General features: G+C 40.0%; 1 protein-coding gene and 1 non-coding gene across 3 annotated transcripts in view; both read left to right on the top strand.

Moving 5' to 3' along the window:
- The window catches only part of LOC126176722 (aspartate aminotransferase, cytoplasmic-like), a 99340-nt gene that overhangs the window by 41469 nt on the left and 40755 nt on the right, over positions 1-17116 (top strand). The gene's annotated exons all lie outside the window — the stretch shown is intronic.
- Trnas-uga (transfer RNA serine (anticodon UGA)) lies at positions 13469-13543 on the top strand. The gene has a single exon. It is a non-coding gene; the product is annotated as a tRNA-Ser (tRNA).

Below are 17116 nucleotides of genomic sequence, written 5' to 3'. Positions count from 1 at the left end.
AACCTAAAGTATCCTAATGACAAACACACACACCCATGCCCGAGGGAGGACTCGAACCTCCGATGGGACCAGCCGCACAGACCATGACTGCAGCGCCTTAGGCCGCTCGGCTAATCCTGCGCGGCTCTTAGGTTTCTTTCAGTGAATATAAGCCTTACACCTGCTTTTTTTGTTACAGTTTTTATGTGCTCACTCCTCTTCAGTTCACTCTGGATGGCCATGCCCAGATACTCATACTTTTGGTTGTTGCTGTCTCTATTCATTTACTGTCAATAGTGTAACTTAACAGTAAGCGGTCAGTTTATATGCAGTATATTTCATTTACTTATGTCAAGGACCAACTGGCAGTTTCTGTATCAACTGAACAGTAACCGGTCAATTTATGTGCAGTATCTTGCTCCCCCATGAACCATGGACCTTACATTGGTGGGGAGGCATGTGTGCCTCAGTGATACATATAGCTGTACTGTAGGTGCCAACCACAACTGAGGGGTATCTGTTGAGAGGCCAGACTAATGTGTGGTTCCTGAAGAGAGGCAGCAGCCTTTTCAGTAGTTGCAGGGGCAACAGTCTGGATGATTGACTGAACTGGCCTTGTAATATTAACCAAAACAGCCTTGCTGTGCTGGTACTGTGAGCGGCTGAAAGTAAGGGGAAACTACAGCCATAATTTTTCCCGAGGGCATGCAGCTGCAGCTTTACTGTATGGTTAAATGATGATGGTGTCCTCTTGTGTAAAATATTCTGGAGGTAAAATAGTCCCCCATTCGGATCTACAGGTGGAGACTACTCAGGAGGACATCGTTATCAGGAGAAACAAAATCGGCATTCTACAAATCAGAGAGTGGAATGTGAGGTCCCTTAATCAGGCAGGTAGGTTAGAAAACTAAAAAAAGGAAATGGAAGGTTAAAGATATAGTGAGAATTATGAAGTTTGGTGGCAGGAGGAACAAAACTTCTGGTCAGGTGAATATAGGGTTATAAATACAAAATCAAATAGGGGTCAAGCAGGAGTAAGTATAATAATAATGAAGAGAGCTACTATGAACAGCATAGTGAACGCATTATTGTAGCCAAGATAGACATGAAGCCCACATCTATCACAGTAGTACAAGATTATATGCTAACCAGCTCCACAGATGATAAAGGCATTGAAGAAATGTATGATGAGATGAAAGAAATTATTCTGATAGTGAAGGGAGATGAAAATTTCATAGTCATGGGGGACTGGAATTCGATAGTAGGTAAAGGAAGAGAAGGAAAAGTAGTAGGTTGATATGGGGGTAAGAAATGAAAGAGAAAGCCGTCTGGTAGAATTTTGCACAGAGCATAACTTAATCATAGCTAACACTTGATTTAAGAATCATGAAAGAATATTGTATGTGTGGAAGAGGCCTGGAGACACTCGAAGGTTTCAGATAGATTATATAATGGTAAGACAGAGATTTAGGAACCAGGTTTTTAATTTTAAGACATTTCCAGGGGCAGATGTGGGTTCTGACCACAATCTGTTGGATATGAACTGTAGATTAAAACTGAAGAAACTGCAAAAAGGTGTGAATTTAAGGAGATGGGACCTGGATAAACTGAAAGAACCAGAGGTTGTAGAGAGTTTCAGAGAGAGCATTATGGAATGATTGACAAGGACAGGGGAAAGAAATACAGTAGAAGAACAATGGGTAGCCTTGAGAGATGAAACAGTGAAGGCAGCACAGGATCAAGTAGGTAAAAAGATGAGGGCTAGTATAAATCCTTGGGGAGCAGAAGAGATATTGATTTTAATTGATGAAAGGAGAAAGTATAAAAATGCAGTAACTGATCCAGGCAAAAAGGAATAAAAACATCTAAAAAATGAGATCAACAGGAAGTGCAAAATGGCGAAGCAGGGATGGCTAGAGGACAAATTTAAGGATGTAGAAGCATATATCGCTAGGGCCAAGATAGAAACAGCCAACAGGAAAATTAAAGAGACGTTTGACGGCAAGAGAACCACTTGTACAAATATCAAGAGCTCAGATGGAAAACCAGTTCTAAGCAAAGAAGGGAAAACAGGAAGATGGAAAGAGTATATAGATGGTCTAGACAAGGGCAATGTAGTTGAGGGCAATATTATGGAAATTGAAGAGGACGTAGGTGAAGATGAAATGGGAGATACAATACTGCATGAAGAATTTAACAGAGCACTGAAAGACCTAAGTAGAAACATGCTCCCTGGAGTAGACAACATTCCATTAGAAGTACTGATAGCCTTGCATGAGCCATCACTAACAGAACTTTACCATCTAGTGAGCAAGATGTATCCGACATGTGAAGTACCCTCAGACTTCAAGAAGAGTATAATAATTCCAATTGCAAAGAAAGCAGGTGTTGACACGTGTAAAAATTACTGAACTATCAGTTTAATAAGTCACGGCTGCAAAATGCTGACCTGAATTCTTTACAGATGAATGGAAAAACTGGTAGAAGCCGACCTTGGGGAAGATCAATTTGGATTCTGTACAAATGTTGGAACACATGAGGCAATACTGACCCTACAACTTATCTTAGAAGATAGATTAAGGAAAGGCAAATCTACATTTCTAACATTTGTAGACTTAGAGAAAGCTTTTGACAATGTTGACTGGAAAAATCTCTTTCAAATTTTGAAGACGACATGGTTCAAATACAGGGAGCAAAAGGCTATTTACAATTTGTACAGAAACCAGATGCCAGTTATAAGAGTTGAGGGGCATGAAAGGGAAGCAGTGGTTGGGGAGGGAGTGAGACAGGGTTGTAACCAATCCCCGGCATTATTCAATCTATACATTGAGCAAGCAGTAAAGGAAACAAAAGAAAAATTTGGGGTAGGAATAAAATCCATGGAGAATACATACAAACTTTCAAGTTTGCCGATGACACTGTAATTCTGTCAGAGACAGCAAAGGAGCTGTAAGAGCAGTTGAACAGAATGGACAGTGTCTTGAAAGGAGGCTATAAGATGAACATCAACAAAATCAAAATGAGGATAATGGAATGTAGCCTAATTAAATCAGGTGATGATGAGGGAATTAGATTAGGAAATGAGACTCTTAAAGTAGTAGATGAGTTTTGCTATTTGGGGAGCAAGATAACTGATGATGGTCGAAGTAGGGAGGATATAAAATGTAGACTGGCAATGGCAAGAAAAGCATTTCTCAAGAAGAGAAATTTATTAACATCATGTATAGGCTTAGATTAGATTAGATTCAGTTTTCATTCCATAGACCCAAAAAATGAGATGATTCTTGTGGATGAGGAACATATCAGAAAGTATAACATAAAAACATAAAACATTTGAATATAGTACTTACTACCCTGATCATTTGTCAGGAGATTGTCAGAATAGGTGAATACAGTGCAGTAAACTGGAACAGCTAATATTTACAGAATTAACACGCTTTCAGAATGAAACATTGTTATGGACTATTAATACATTTATCATACACAAAATACCTAATCTTGACAGTTGTGGCCAAGTGCTGTCAGAACTGAAATCTAACAGATATTTTTACTTGAGCTGGGTTAGTAGTCTCTGTTAAGATATTCATCTATGGAGGAGAAGGAATTGCCTATCAAAAAGTCTTTCAAACTCTGTTTAAACTGTGCTTTATCTGAAACCAAGTTTTTAATGGTTGCTGGCAATTTATCGAAAATGTGTGTTCCTGAATATTGGACCCCTTTTTGGACCAAGCTAAGTGATTTTAGGCCTTTATGTAGATTGTTCTTATTCCTAGTATTGATAGTATGCATTGAGCTATTGGTTGGAAATAGAGCTGTATTACTTGCAACAAATTTCATTAAGGAATAAATATACTGAGAAGCAGTGGTTAGAATACAAAGTTCTTCGAACATTTTTCTACATGATGTTCTCGAATTTACACCACAAATGATTCTTATCACATGCTTTTGCACCCTAAAAGCCTCTGCTTGGTTTGATGAGTTGTCCCAGAGTATGGTCCCATATGACATAATGGAATGAAAGTAAGCAAAGTATTCAAGTTTTTTTTCTATTTATATCTCCTACATCTGACATCATTCTCACTGGAAATACAGACTTGTTTAGGCACTTAAGCAATTCTGTGGTATGTCCTTCCCAGGTGATTTTATTATCAAGTTGTAGTCTCAGAAATTTGACACTGTCAACCTCTTTGATCTGTATGTCTTCATATGTTATACACATGCTGGAAGGAAGTCTCTTACAGGTTCTGAACTGCATTTAGTGGGCATTCTCATAGTTTAATGACAGTGAATTAGCTTTAAACTACTTATTAATGTCAGTGAAAATTTGATTAGCTGCTATTTCTAAATCTTTACTTGACTTGCTACTTATTGCAATGTTTGTATCACCTGCAAACAACACAAACTTAGTATCTGGCAATGTAACAGATAAGAGGTCATTAATGTACACAAGAAAAAGCAGTGGACACAAGATGGAACCTTAAGGAACACCACATGTAATTAATTCCCAGTCAGATGAAGACTGACTGCTTGCTGCACAGGTGTTTCGCAGCAATGCCCTTTGTTTCCTGTTAGATAGATAAGACTCAAACAATTTTGCAGCATTGCCAGTTACACCATAATATTGTAATTTACTTGAGAGAATCCTGTGGTACACACAAAGACTTTTGCCAGGTCACAGAAAATGCCAGTAGCCTCTAATTTATTATCTAATGAATTAAGTATGTTCTTGCTGTAAGTGTAAATGGCTTTCTCTATATCAGAACCCTTAATAAATATATTATTTACAGTCAGATGCTTAAGAAGATGCTTGAACACAACCTTTTCAAATATTTTTGAGAAAGCTGGCAAAAGTGAAACTGGTCGATAGTTTGATGATGGCTCTTTATCCCCCTTCTTGTAAAGAAGCTTAACTTCAGCATATTTTAGCCATTCCGGAAATTTTCCGCTGATAAGAGATTGATTACACAAACAACACAACTCACATGGGCACTCTCTGATTATCTTTGTTGATATGTTATCATACCCACTGGAATAGTTAGATTTTAAGGATTTTATGATGGATGCTACTTCTTTGGGAGACATGAGTGTCATTTCCATTTTACTGAAGTAATTTTTAAAGACTAGTCTCAGGCATTCCATTGCACTGTTCACTGAACCTGACACAACAGCAACGACATGTTGCATTTACTTATGTCAAGGACCAACTGCCAGCTTCTGTATCAACCTACATTTTCTGCCCATGTTTCTGCATTTTGCTATAGTTTTCAGGCATTGCATATGTCCTGTAAGCAGTAGTACATCATCTGGGTATGGTCTCTAGGAGCTTCCTGTGATATCGACCAGACATTTTGTTTTTTTGGCTCATCGGTCTCCTGACTGGCTTGATGGACCTCACCATGGGTTCCTCTCCTGTTCCAATCTCTACATCTCAGCAGAGCACTATCGCCCATCTTCCTGAGTTATTTGTTGTGAATATTCCAGTCTTAGTCTTCGCCTACACTGTTTGAACTCCATGGCTCCATGTAGCACCTCAGTATTCATTCTTCCAGTCTGTGGTTAACACCTATTCCTGTGCTCGCCGATTCTGTGAAGCACCTCCTTATTAAATTAACAGTCCATTTAATTTCAATATCCTTCAGCTACAACACCACATCTCATCTTATCTGGGTTTTGCACAGTCCATAATTCACTTCCACGCAGTTCATTTATTTGCACTGATGAGCCAAAACAATGATGGCCTATGCCCACCATGAGAATAAATGCTGTGTGTTGGCATTGTGAGCATGTAATGGCAGTGAGGAAAGTACCAGATGATTATAATTAGACTGACTGTGTTCTGAGAGCTGTAGTGTGGGTGTATACATTGCAGGATGCTGAAACATCGTATGTATGTTCATGCTGCATTTGTGGAATGTGCTGAAAAAGAACTAATTGTTCCGCTTTCTACCACCAGTTGAAAATATGACTCTGCAAGCAGTCAGAATGCAGTGTGTATGTGGAAAAAGAGGGGAAACGATGAAACACATGATAGTGGTTGTTCTTGCACATTTACTCAATATGTTTTTTTGATATGGTCTCTTAACTCAGCAATAAGCTGCATCCATAAAACTGCACAGTCGACAGTTGCTTGCAGCAGTCAGAGTAATATGTCATTGTACGCTATCCTTCAGATCAAGAAGAGCCTGGAAATATCACTGATAGACACAATCCTTTTGATATACCGAGTGAGATGGTGCAGTGGTTCAGGAGGATGATGGTTCAAACCTGCGTCCGTGATTTCCCTAAATCACTTCAGGCAAATGTCAGGATGTTTCCTTTGAAAGGGCACAGTCATCTTCCTTCCCCATCCTCCCCTAATCTGATGGAACCAATTACCTAACTGTTTGGTCCTTCCCCCAAATCAACCAACCAACCAATCAACGTTCTGATAACTGCACAACCAGAAGTCACATGGATTTAGGTCAGCCAGCCGGAGTGGCCGAGCGGTTCTAGACGCTACAGTCTGGAACCGCACGACCACTACGGTCGCAGGTTCGAATCCTGCCTCAAGCATGGATGTATGTGATGTCCTTAGGTTAGTTAGGTATAAGTAGTTCTAAGGGACTGATGACCTCAGCAGTTAAGTCCCATAGTGCTCAGAGCCATTTGAACCATTTGATTTAGGTCAGGAGATCTGGAAGGCCACACAACTTGAAATTTCCTGGAAATGGTTCATTCATTATGAAAGGTTTCCCGAAGCAAATCTTACACCTGGCAAGTGATGTGATGTGGACACACTAGTGTTTTTTCAAAGCTGAAATCATATGTAACACACCCTGGAGGAAAGGGGATAGATATGCAGCACTAATAAGAGCTAGCCTTTAGCACTCGAGACAGTACAACACTCTGTAGACACAGGAACGGGGCAGGATATTTAATGACCATGTGCCTAAACCCACATACATGGTCCTTCCTGTGGCACTTGATCTGCTCCTCTCTGTACTGCGTGCTATGATGTGTCCTGTAATAACTATTGTCTAGCAGGGGAGGAGCCACTCACTCCAATGATACCAAGTTGATCTGGTAGAATTCACTGTATTCTGTTAAACAATCACACAGGGTGGGGCTGCACTCTTCACAACTAACATTATTTCACAATGGATGTGATCACTGTTTGCACTCCAAGTACTTGTACATTGTGATGTCTAAGGTTGCTGTCTAAATGATGGTATCCAATGCAAAAACTAGGTGCATAGAACACAAAGTAATCACTGATCAATGGATGTTTTATCAGTTGATGATTGGCACAGTTTTCCTGCAGTGCAAAACAATTCAATAGCTTATAACATGAGTGTGCACATGACCAAATCGCGACGTGGATACTCCATAAAATTTCAGGTACAATATACGAACAAGAATGTACCTGCACTCACGATATTCAGCCAGTTATACGACATGTGTTCCTTTCACTTAGAACATATTACTTGCAACTAGAATCAGACCAGTCCACATTATTTTTCCATAACCATCATGATGTAGTTGACTGTTCTCCCAACACAGCACATGAAACGGAGAAACATCACCTTTTGGGTAAAAATTGACACCACATTGTGAACACTGAAACTAAACGCAAAACTTATGTGGCAAACATTTTCAATTACTTCACCTAAACTTTTAAGATACATGCTGCAGCCACAGCATCAACACAAAACTCAACCCACACTCCACGAAAACTATGCCACGACTCCCCACTGTTGCTCTGCACTCGGCAGAGAGGCGACTCTCAATAGTCAATGATACAATTCTATGCTCACAACAAGAAGGTCTTTACAATGTCCAGATGTCACTGTACATCCAGTCAGGCTCCTGAGGTGTCATCTCCTTGAGGAAAAACGCACAGAGAATGAACATGCTTGTGAAACTGCACCACACAATCACATAAGCTGAGTGTAGTGGATGATCCTGCACAACATGTGGTGGTGTAGAGCTGCATAGGCAACAGTTCTGTCCATTCACAGCACTGTGCAGACTAAAATGTGCCTCATCCATTCGAAGAGTATTCCCCAGTCTCGTGTCATCCATTTCCATGCCTGCCAAAAAGCTAAAGGTATAGCCGTAGTATTGCCGCCTATCCTTTGATTTCATTTGGTGCACATCCTGAATCTTATGGGATATCGATGTAAAATGCACTACAAAAACTTTGGAACTGTTGATCAGGTGAGAGACAATTTCCTTGACACAGCTTGAGCACTGGTTGTTGAATCTGAGGTGTGTGCCGCATGGTCAGCTATAGCTACAGCAACTGCATTAACAACCTCTATGGGAATGGGCTTCCCCCTTCTCCCTGCAGCACCTCCTAACTCAAATTCTTGATCATATTCTTCAGCCCATTCATTGGCATGGGGCCTTTTTGCAGCTGTTTCTATCAGCAATCCCCCTAATGCAGTGTTGCTATTGCTGCCTTTCTCATAAAACTACTTTACCAGTAGTGTACAGTTTTTCTTCTTGATTGCCAATGCATTTTATAACTTCTTAAACCTTTACACCAACAATCACGTCATCAAAGAAAATAACACATGTTACCTAATGACAAACAGCATACTGGCTTCAAAACAGCAAACATTTCACATTCTGACTGCTTACAGCGTCATATTTTCACCTGGTGGCAGAAAGTGGTACTACTATTTTTCCACATACTCCATGAGTGCACCGATTAATGAAAATACCTACAATGTTTCAGCATCCTGTGATGTACACAGCCCACCGACACTGCAGCACTCAGAAAACTGTTTGTTTAATCATAACCACATGTGACATAAGTGGAACAAATATGAAAGGGGAATCATTAAAATGAGGTTACAGGGTCCAAAGGGGGAAATTCACTAACATAAACGATTCTAACAAAATGCAGATTGTTGTGGCTAGTGATTAGCAACATACATCTTGGAAATAGCGAAAGTGCTTGGCTGTTGGCATGTTACTGTCTTCAATGTCTATGGATAGCGGTTGAAGGACACTGAACCCAAGGGTAGGAAACAAGGTGTTCAGTGTTGGATGTTCATGCCTTATCACAGAATGTGGAGAACAGAGGCACACTTGCTCGTTAGAGCAGGATAGGTGGCAATCAGTGACAAGTCTGAAGAACAGAGTACAATGCCGGTACAGGCACAAGTGTTTCAGAGGATACAATTCGGTACATAATGTTCAACATCGGCTCTGCAGTGAATGACTTCTACTTGTTCCCTTGTTGACCCAACAACATCGGCAATTATGAGTGCATCATCGAGATTGGATCATGGATCAACGAAAACCTGTCACCTGGTTGAGTGAATCAATCACATTTCATTTTCTTGTTACTCCAGATCATTTATCATGTCTGGACATGGTCATCCAGGCAAATGGCTGCTTGGACCACACATTGCACCATGAATGCAGGCTATTGGTGGCAGTACATTATGGGTGTCATTCACAATGGTTTCCATGAGACCTGTGGTAGTAGCCAAAGTTACCATGACAGCTGCGGTCTATGTGAATACTGCTGCAGACCACCTGCATCTTTTCATGATCGACATGTTTCCTGATGGCAATGGCATCTTCCACCAGGGCAACTGTCTGGACACAGGATCAGAATCATCCTACAGTTTACTGTGGTTTGAGGAGCATGACATTGAACTCACATTGATATCTTGGCCACCAAATTAGTCCAATCTGAACCTGATGGAACACATCTGGGACATTATCAGGCGGCAGCTGTGCACACAAAAAACAGTGACCCAGAATTTATGGGAATTGTGTGATCTATGCATAGACATTTAGTGCCACATAGTTTCAGATTAGATTAGATTAGATTTACTTTCATTCCAATTGATCCATAGTGAGGAGGTCCTCCAGGATGTGGAACATGACAGAAAAACAACAATACATGACAAATATTTACAACTAAAACAAATAAGCTAATGTACCATTCCACAGGTCCCAAGTGGAATGATCGTCATTTCTTAATGAACACTATATGAAAGTCATTTTACAAATACTAATGCACTGGATTTAAAATAAAAAAGGGCTTGTAGAATTCATGCTACACAGAATTGTTGCAGTGTTGTTTCCAACGTTGAACCAACGTGCTATAAAGATGGCAGCCTTGATTTTTTGGCTGATCAGTGTATATTGTAAACAGTAATGGCCGGGAAATGATCCAATGGGACCTTCTGAAGTTACTGACAATTGTATCTCATTAAGAACTATGTGAAGTTCGATCTGCTAGAAACTTCTGAATCCAATCACAGAACTGCATTGAACTACTGACTTGAGAAGTACATCAGGGAGGGAGGAAGTAGGGAAGGAAGGTTGGTGCTTAATATTCCATAATGATTAATGCCATTGGAGACAGCACAAATTCAGTTGGAGAACGATGAAGGCCTTTCTGAAGGATCTGTTCCAGAACTCAGCTGGTATCTTTCAAAAAGCTGAGGACTTATTGGAAAAGCTTTAGATTCAGTGCCACATCAACACCTTCTAAAGAAAATGCCTTCCTATGGAGTAAATATCCAGGTTTTGGAATAGATCAAAAATTTCCCGATAGGCAGGAAGCACAAAATTATTCTGTATGAATAGTCATTTACTGTCAGTGGAGCAAAATCTGTTGTGCCACAGGGAAATGTGAGTGAAACTTTGCTGTGCATGTTATAGGCTCCTACATTAAAACCCCAGATTCTTTAAATAATTGAACTTCTGTCTATAAAACAGCTTCAAAGTCTAACTTCTTTACAAATAAATTAATGTTTGATGAGCGGTTTACATGGTTGAAGACACAACACCCTAATTATCTTGTGAAACAAAGTTTCAAGAACTGTCTTTAAATGAGTACTCAAGGAATATACTACAACCCCCTACATATCACTCACATAGGGATTGTGAGGATAAGATTAGGATAATAACTGCATACACAGAGCCATTCAAACAGTCATTCTTCCCGTGTTCCATTCGTGAATGGAAGAGGAAAAAATCCTAATAACTGCTGCAAAGGGACTACCCTCTGCCATGCTCCTCATGATCATTTGCAAAGTATAGATGTAGATGCAGAAATATCTGTCGTACAATGGTATAATTTCCCTGGTAGGTACCTCCAGTAATAAATGTGGACACTATCAGTAAAATGTATAGGGAATAGTTAGTACTAAAGAAGTAATAAACTGGAAAAAGTCATGCCTGATGCTGAAGGTTTGCTGTATGAACAGTGAAAATGTAGTAAGTGATAAATGTTTTTCCTTTCGTTATTTTGTGGAGGCCGTCAGTGAGAAAAATTTTGTAAAGTTTATGCAATTATGTGTAAAGTTTGTTGGATATCGCTAAGTGCTCTCATTCTCAAATACTGGAGAAATATAGTCTGGATAATTTTTTTGCCCTGAGTGAATGCTGCCTCAAGACTTAGGAACTATATGCAGTTTCGTACTTCAAGACTTCAAGTATTGCATTAGACCTTTAACATGAGATCATACCTCTCATGAGGAAATTATAGCAGCGTTTTAAATTTTTAAAATTGGCCTGTAATTGTATGAAGTACTGAAAATCAAATTTTGATCTCTCAGGAGGCCATTAGGTGGACAATCTGAAACAGGGAGTACATGAGAGCTGTTTCCTAATACGGATGACTCATTGTCAGTGGATAGTATTAGTTTCAATCTCAGGCTTTTCATATATGGTGCCGTTATCCATGAGCAAGATCTGTTAGCAGAAATTTGTAGGTAGATCTCAACAGAATGTTGCAAAGACTGACAACCAATGTAAAGTTGTGTGCTGCATGAAATGTAAAAGCTAGATATTGTACTGTATTGGATATTGACTATTTTATTAATGAGTCGCAACTAGTCTCTCATGCCAGACAAGTACACTGATGGAAGGGGATATATCTCTAAAGGTACCGGAATGCAACACAGCACACCCAGATGACATTTACATCAACTTTATAGACTTCATTCAGTCTTTGAGAAAGGTCAAATCACGGGAGTATCATACTGACAATCACTCAGACAGTCTGCTGTAGTGCAGTGAGAACAGAATGAGTGGTGATGAGATGGACTCGTGACAACAGTATGGCAAATAGTGTAGGCAATGGTGTAAAACAACACTCATTGAAGCAAATGAGTTTCTTCCATTGCTACTGAGTACAAAACAAAGGAAAGAAGATTAGAGCTTAATGTCCCATCAACTTCATAGTCTTGGTGTTATGGATTCAGAATCACATTTTCCTGTTGTGGGAGTTTACATTACTGATGACTGGTTTTGGAATTCCAGTTCACCCTGCAGTTCCCAGCTTATGAAGTTCCCTTTGTGTTTTTTGATGCTCACAAGGTTTGTGAGTGTGACATTCATTTCTGCATTGAGTTTTGCAGCTGTAGTCCTATTATTTTTCATCACAATCCTCTTTCATGACCGTCACACTCACTTTTGTCTGTGTTGTAAGTGATTGGGTGATTTTTTTCACTTTCCCTGTATGTGGTATAAATGTTCGATACAGTGCCTCTTGAAACACCAAACACTTTGGTTACGTTGGTTATGATAGCATCCACCATACGAGCACTGACACTTTGCCCACTTTCAGTTTCACTTTAGCTCCAACATGATGCACTCACAACTAGACAGAACACTGTTCTGCAAGGAATGATCCAACTGGCTTGAAAGAAAGATACTTTTGAAGTTTTTGGAGTAAAGAGGAATCCTTGTTAAAGCTCCAAAGAGACCAGTTTGACATTTGTGTTCTATTCAAGAAATCTGATTTGGAAGAAGAAAAAAGACTTCTTGCTGGCATGTGTGGAGGAAAGATAATGAATCTGCTGCTAAGGACGCTGATGTTAAATTAAAACTGTGTGCTGGGCCGAGACTCGAACTCGGGACCTTTGCCTTCATGGGCAAGTGCTCTACCAACTGAGCTACCCAAGCACAACTCACACACTGTCCTCACCCTCACAGCTTTACTTCTGCCAGTACCTCATCTTCTACCTTCCAAACTTTACAGAAGCTCACCTGCGAACCTTGCAGAACTAGCACTCCTGAAAGAAAGGATATTGCGGAGACATGGCTTAGCCACAGCCTGGGGGATGTTTCCAGAATGAGATTTTCACTCTGCAGCAGAGTGTGCACTGATATGAAACTTCCTGGCAGATTAAAACTGTGTGCCGGGCCGAGACTCGAACTTGGGACCTTTGTCTTCACGCGCAAGTACTCTACCAACTGAACTACCCAAGCACAACTCAGGCAAAGGTCCCAAGTTCGAGTCTCTGCCCGGCACACAGTTTTAATCTGCCAGGAAGTTTCATATCAGTGCACACTCTGCTGCAGAGTGAAAATCTCATTCTGGAAACATCCCCCAGGCTGTGGCTAAGCTCTCCACAATATCCTTTCTTTTAGGAGTGCTAGTTCTGCAAGGTTTGCAGGAGAGCTTCTGTAAAGTTTGGATGGTAGGAGATGAGGTACTGGCAGAAGTAAAGCTGTGAGGATGGGGTGTGAGTCATGCTTGGGTAGCTCAGTTGGTAGAGCACTTGCCCATGAAAGGCAAGGGTCCCGAGTTCGATTCTCGGCCTGGCACACAGTTTTAATCTGCCAGGAAGTTTCATATCAGCGCACACTCCACTGCAGAGTGAAAATCTCATTCTGGATGCTGATGTCGTTTGTGCTCCCAAAACTACTGTAGTAGCAATAATAAATATGCAGAATGGATTACTGTCCCATAAATAGTCCATTTTGAGACTATATCACAGTCAGAAGGTACAGCAGATAAATTCACCTTTAATATCAGTAACAAAAATTTTAAAAAATCAGTCCCACCTGTTTGTATAGCACAAAGGTGAAGGAAGAGAAAGAGCAAATCTGCTCATATCTTGTACTGTTTATAAAATGATGTGCTAATATTTTAACCAGTACACCATTTTATGTCAGACTTGAAATTTGGAAAGAACAAATAATGTTGAAGAAATATATCTAAATAAATGAAAGTTGATATGCCTGATAATAAGTTGACAGTGGCTGATTGTTTGGGAACTTGATTGCAGGAAATAATCTAAAGCTGCACATCAAAAACTCGTATCATCAGTTAGTGCCACTGGAGATAATATAAACATCAAAGTCTTTACAAACAATTAGGCTCTTGTTAAAGTTACATAATCTTATCAATACTATTTATAATTGCTTGAGGACACTTAAGCTGTTCCTGTTGTCAGCCAGTAACCTATTAGGATTACTATCTTTTTGTGTTGCAAGTCCCACTGTGTTGCAGAAAGCACACATTTCTTACAACATGTAGTGCCTTGGACTTAACAGTGATTTTTTAGTGTACAGTTCTCTCTCTCTCTCTCTCTCTCTCTCCCCCCCCCCCCCCCCCCCCCCACCCACCCACACACGCACAAACACACAAAGTTCTTAATTTTGTTCTGCAATAGAATGATGTTATGCTTTATTCCTCTACATGTATCTGTTTAATATGAACATCATCATCATACTCTGAACGCCATGCTTTCACTGCAATCATTCTCCACTATTTCTCCTCAGCTGCTGTACTTACAAAACAATCTGCTGATATCGTGTTGCCATTCAGATCACAGTTCTACTACCATTAAAGATGCCTTGACCATGCCAGTAAATATTTAGTAACAATCCAGGTACCCAGCCCTTGTCTTCTGCATTGAGATGATAGTGATTGCGTCATCCATCCTGTCTGCCTGCAACACTGGCATCCTGCATGACAAAAGAGAGATATGGGACAATTTCATCACAGTGAGTGAAACCAAAGCAGATGTTTACGGTATGACTGAGGGCAGTGCTGGAGATGAAAACGCAGCCTGGCGCCTCAGCCAATGGCTGCCAGGGCCCACTATCTGTGCACTGCAGATCGACAACAGCACCAGAGGTCTCAGTCAACAAGCAGCCTATTTTCCTATGTCACTCATGTGATCAAAAATAGTCCCAGAAGATCTATCTGCCAACTGGCCTTATAAGCTGGCACACCACTGGCCAGAAGACAGTTCTACATGCCACCCCGACTTGCAGGGATCTGCCATCCCAGGCACAACATCCACGCGCTTCATCTACTGGTAGTCCTGGATCGTCAGTGGTGGTAGCTTTGGACTGTGACTCAAGAGTGTTGTGTAATGGTGGTCTGGCCTCCCATGGACAGCTTTGTGGTAATGCGGTGCTGACCATTCCATACCAGTTTTGTTTCTGACTTTTCTTTGATGGACTTTCTCATATGAGAGACTTGTGAGTAAAACATTTTATTTCATTATTCTTCTGTTATAAGATCTGCAGAGGGATCCATGCTTTGTTTCTTGCTTGTATTGTGTTTTGTTACTTTGTCAATATCAGCAGTGTTCTTGTTTATTAGTTTTTCCTAATATAAACAGATTGAGGAATATTGTTTGCATTTTGTCTCCACTACTGCAAATACAGCACTGACAGCAATGCTGTCACCATCAGGAAGAAAGGCTCTTTGGCTTTCTCTGCAGGTGAGATTGTCATCTTCTTCCACCCTTGAGGTTTTTGGTCTTCTTCACCTGTAATCCTAGACAGGGGCCCTTACAAGATGCTATCATTTGGAGTCAGATGATCACTTGTTCTTTTGCATTGCCCTTTCTCCTCATTTTGCAGCTGGGCTTGGAACCAGCTATGACAGAACTATGAAAATATAAAACAAAATTTCTGAAAGATTATAGTAGTCTCATCACAAATGACTGTTAGTTAAATTTTGAGTATGGCTACTTCAGATATCACATAAGGAAATTTTAGTCTCCAGTGTATATCATATAGTCATAACATATCAGAAAACATTACATAGAAAGTACACATGACTCACAAATCAATAGATTTAATGTTCATTCTAGAGGCCCTAAATGATGTAGTCTTAAGGGATTTGAAGGAAAAGAGCAATTTTCAAGTACTAATTAATCGAATAATTCACATTGACTTTTAAAAATGCACTGGAGGACATGAAAAACTTCTTACACCACTATATGCAAGCATCATGAAATGGGCAGAATTTATAATGGATGTTTGTCTTAACCATAGCACAGCATTTTCATAAAGGTATTACATATATTACTAATATAGATGGATGGCAAATGCAAGAGTGAGTATGTTATCTCTTGCTTAATGCATACATGAAAACTGAATGACAGTAACTAGCAATGGTTTTAAGTACTATTTATGCAGTGGCTTGTGAAATATACACTCTTTGACCAATCTGGTATGACAGGAGAAGACAGCAAAATCAAAGCCAAAGTTTTAAATTTCACATTTAAGAAACCTCTGACATGGAGAATCATACAAACATTTAAACATTTGACCACTGCCCAGACTTACATATGGAGGATATCATAATAAGCATCCATGGCACAGAGAAACAAATGAAAGAGCTGAAAGCAAATAAATCACCAGGTCATGATGGCATCCCAGTTCAGTTTTACAAAGAGTACTCCACAGCACCTGCCCCTGACTTGCATTTATCATGAATCTCTCATCCAGTGCGAAATCCCAAGTGACTCGAAAAAAATGCATGTGACTCCTGTATATAAGAAGGGTGAAAGAACAGGGACACACGTTTGTAACATTGGTTTGCTGCAGAATCCTTGAACATATCCTCAGTTTGAATATAATAAATCTCCTTGAGAGGGAAAAGCTTCAGTCCACATTTCAGAATGGTTTTAGAATGCATCATTCAGCTTACCCTTTTCTCTTATGAGATCCTGCAAACCATGGATGAAGGGCAACAGGTGGATGCTTTATTCCTAGACTTTCATAAAGCATCTGACATGATGCCACAACGCTGACTGTTAATGGAAGTACAACCATAATGAATAGGTTCCCAGGTATGTGAGTGACTTGAAGACTTCTTAAGCAGCAGAACCCAGTATGTCATCCTCAATGGCAAGTGTTCATCAGAGACAAGGATGTCAACAGGAGTGCCACATGGAAGTGTGATGGGACTGCTGTTATTTTCTATATACATAAATGACAGGGTAAGCAACAATATCCAGCTGTTTGCTGATGATGCTGTGGTGTAAGGTAAAGAGTTGAAGGTGAGTGCCTGTATGATGATATGAGATGACTTAGACAAAAATTCCAGTTGGCTGTAAATGTAGAAGAAAAATGTAAGTTGATGGAGATGAAT

This window comes from Schistocerca cancellata, chromosome 3 (genome assembly GCF_023864275.1).
Source record: "Schistocerca cancellata isolate TAMUIC-IGC-003103 chromosome 3, iqSchCanc2.1, whole genome shotgun sequence".
In the NCBI taxonomy this organism is placed as follows: domain Eukaryota; kingdom Metazoa; phylum Arthropoda; class Insecta; order Orthoptera; family Acrididae; genus Schistocerca; species Schistocerca cancellata.
This window is presented reverse-complemented; position numbering and strand designations above follow the sequence as displayed.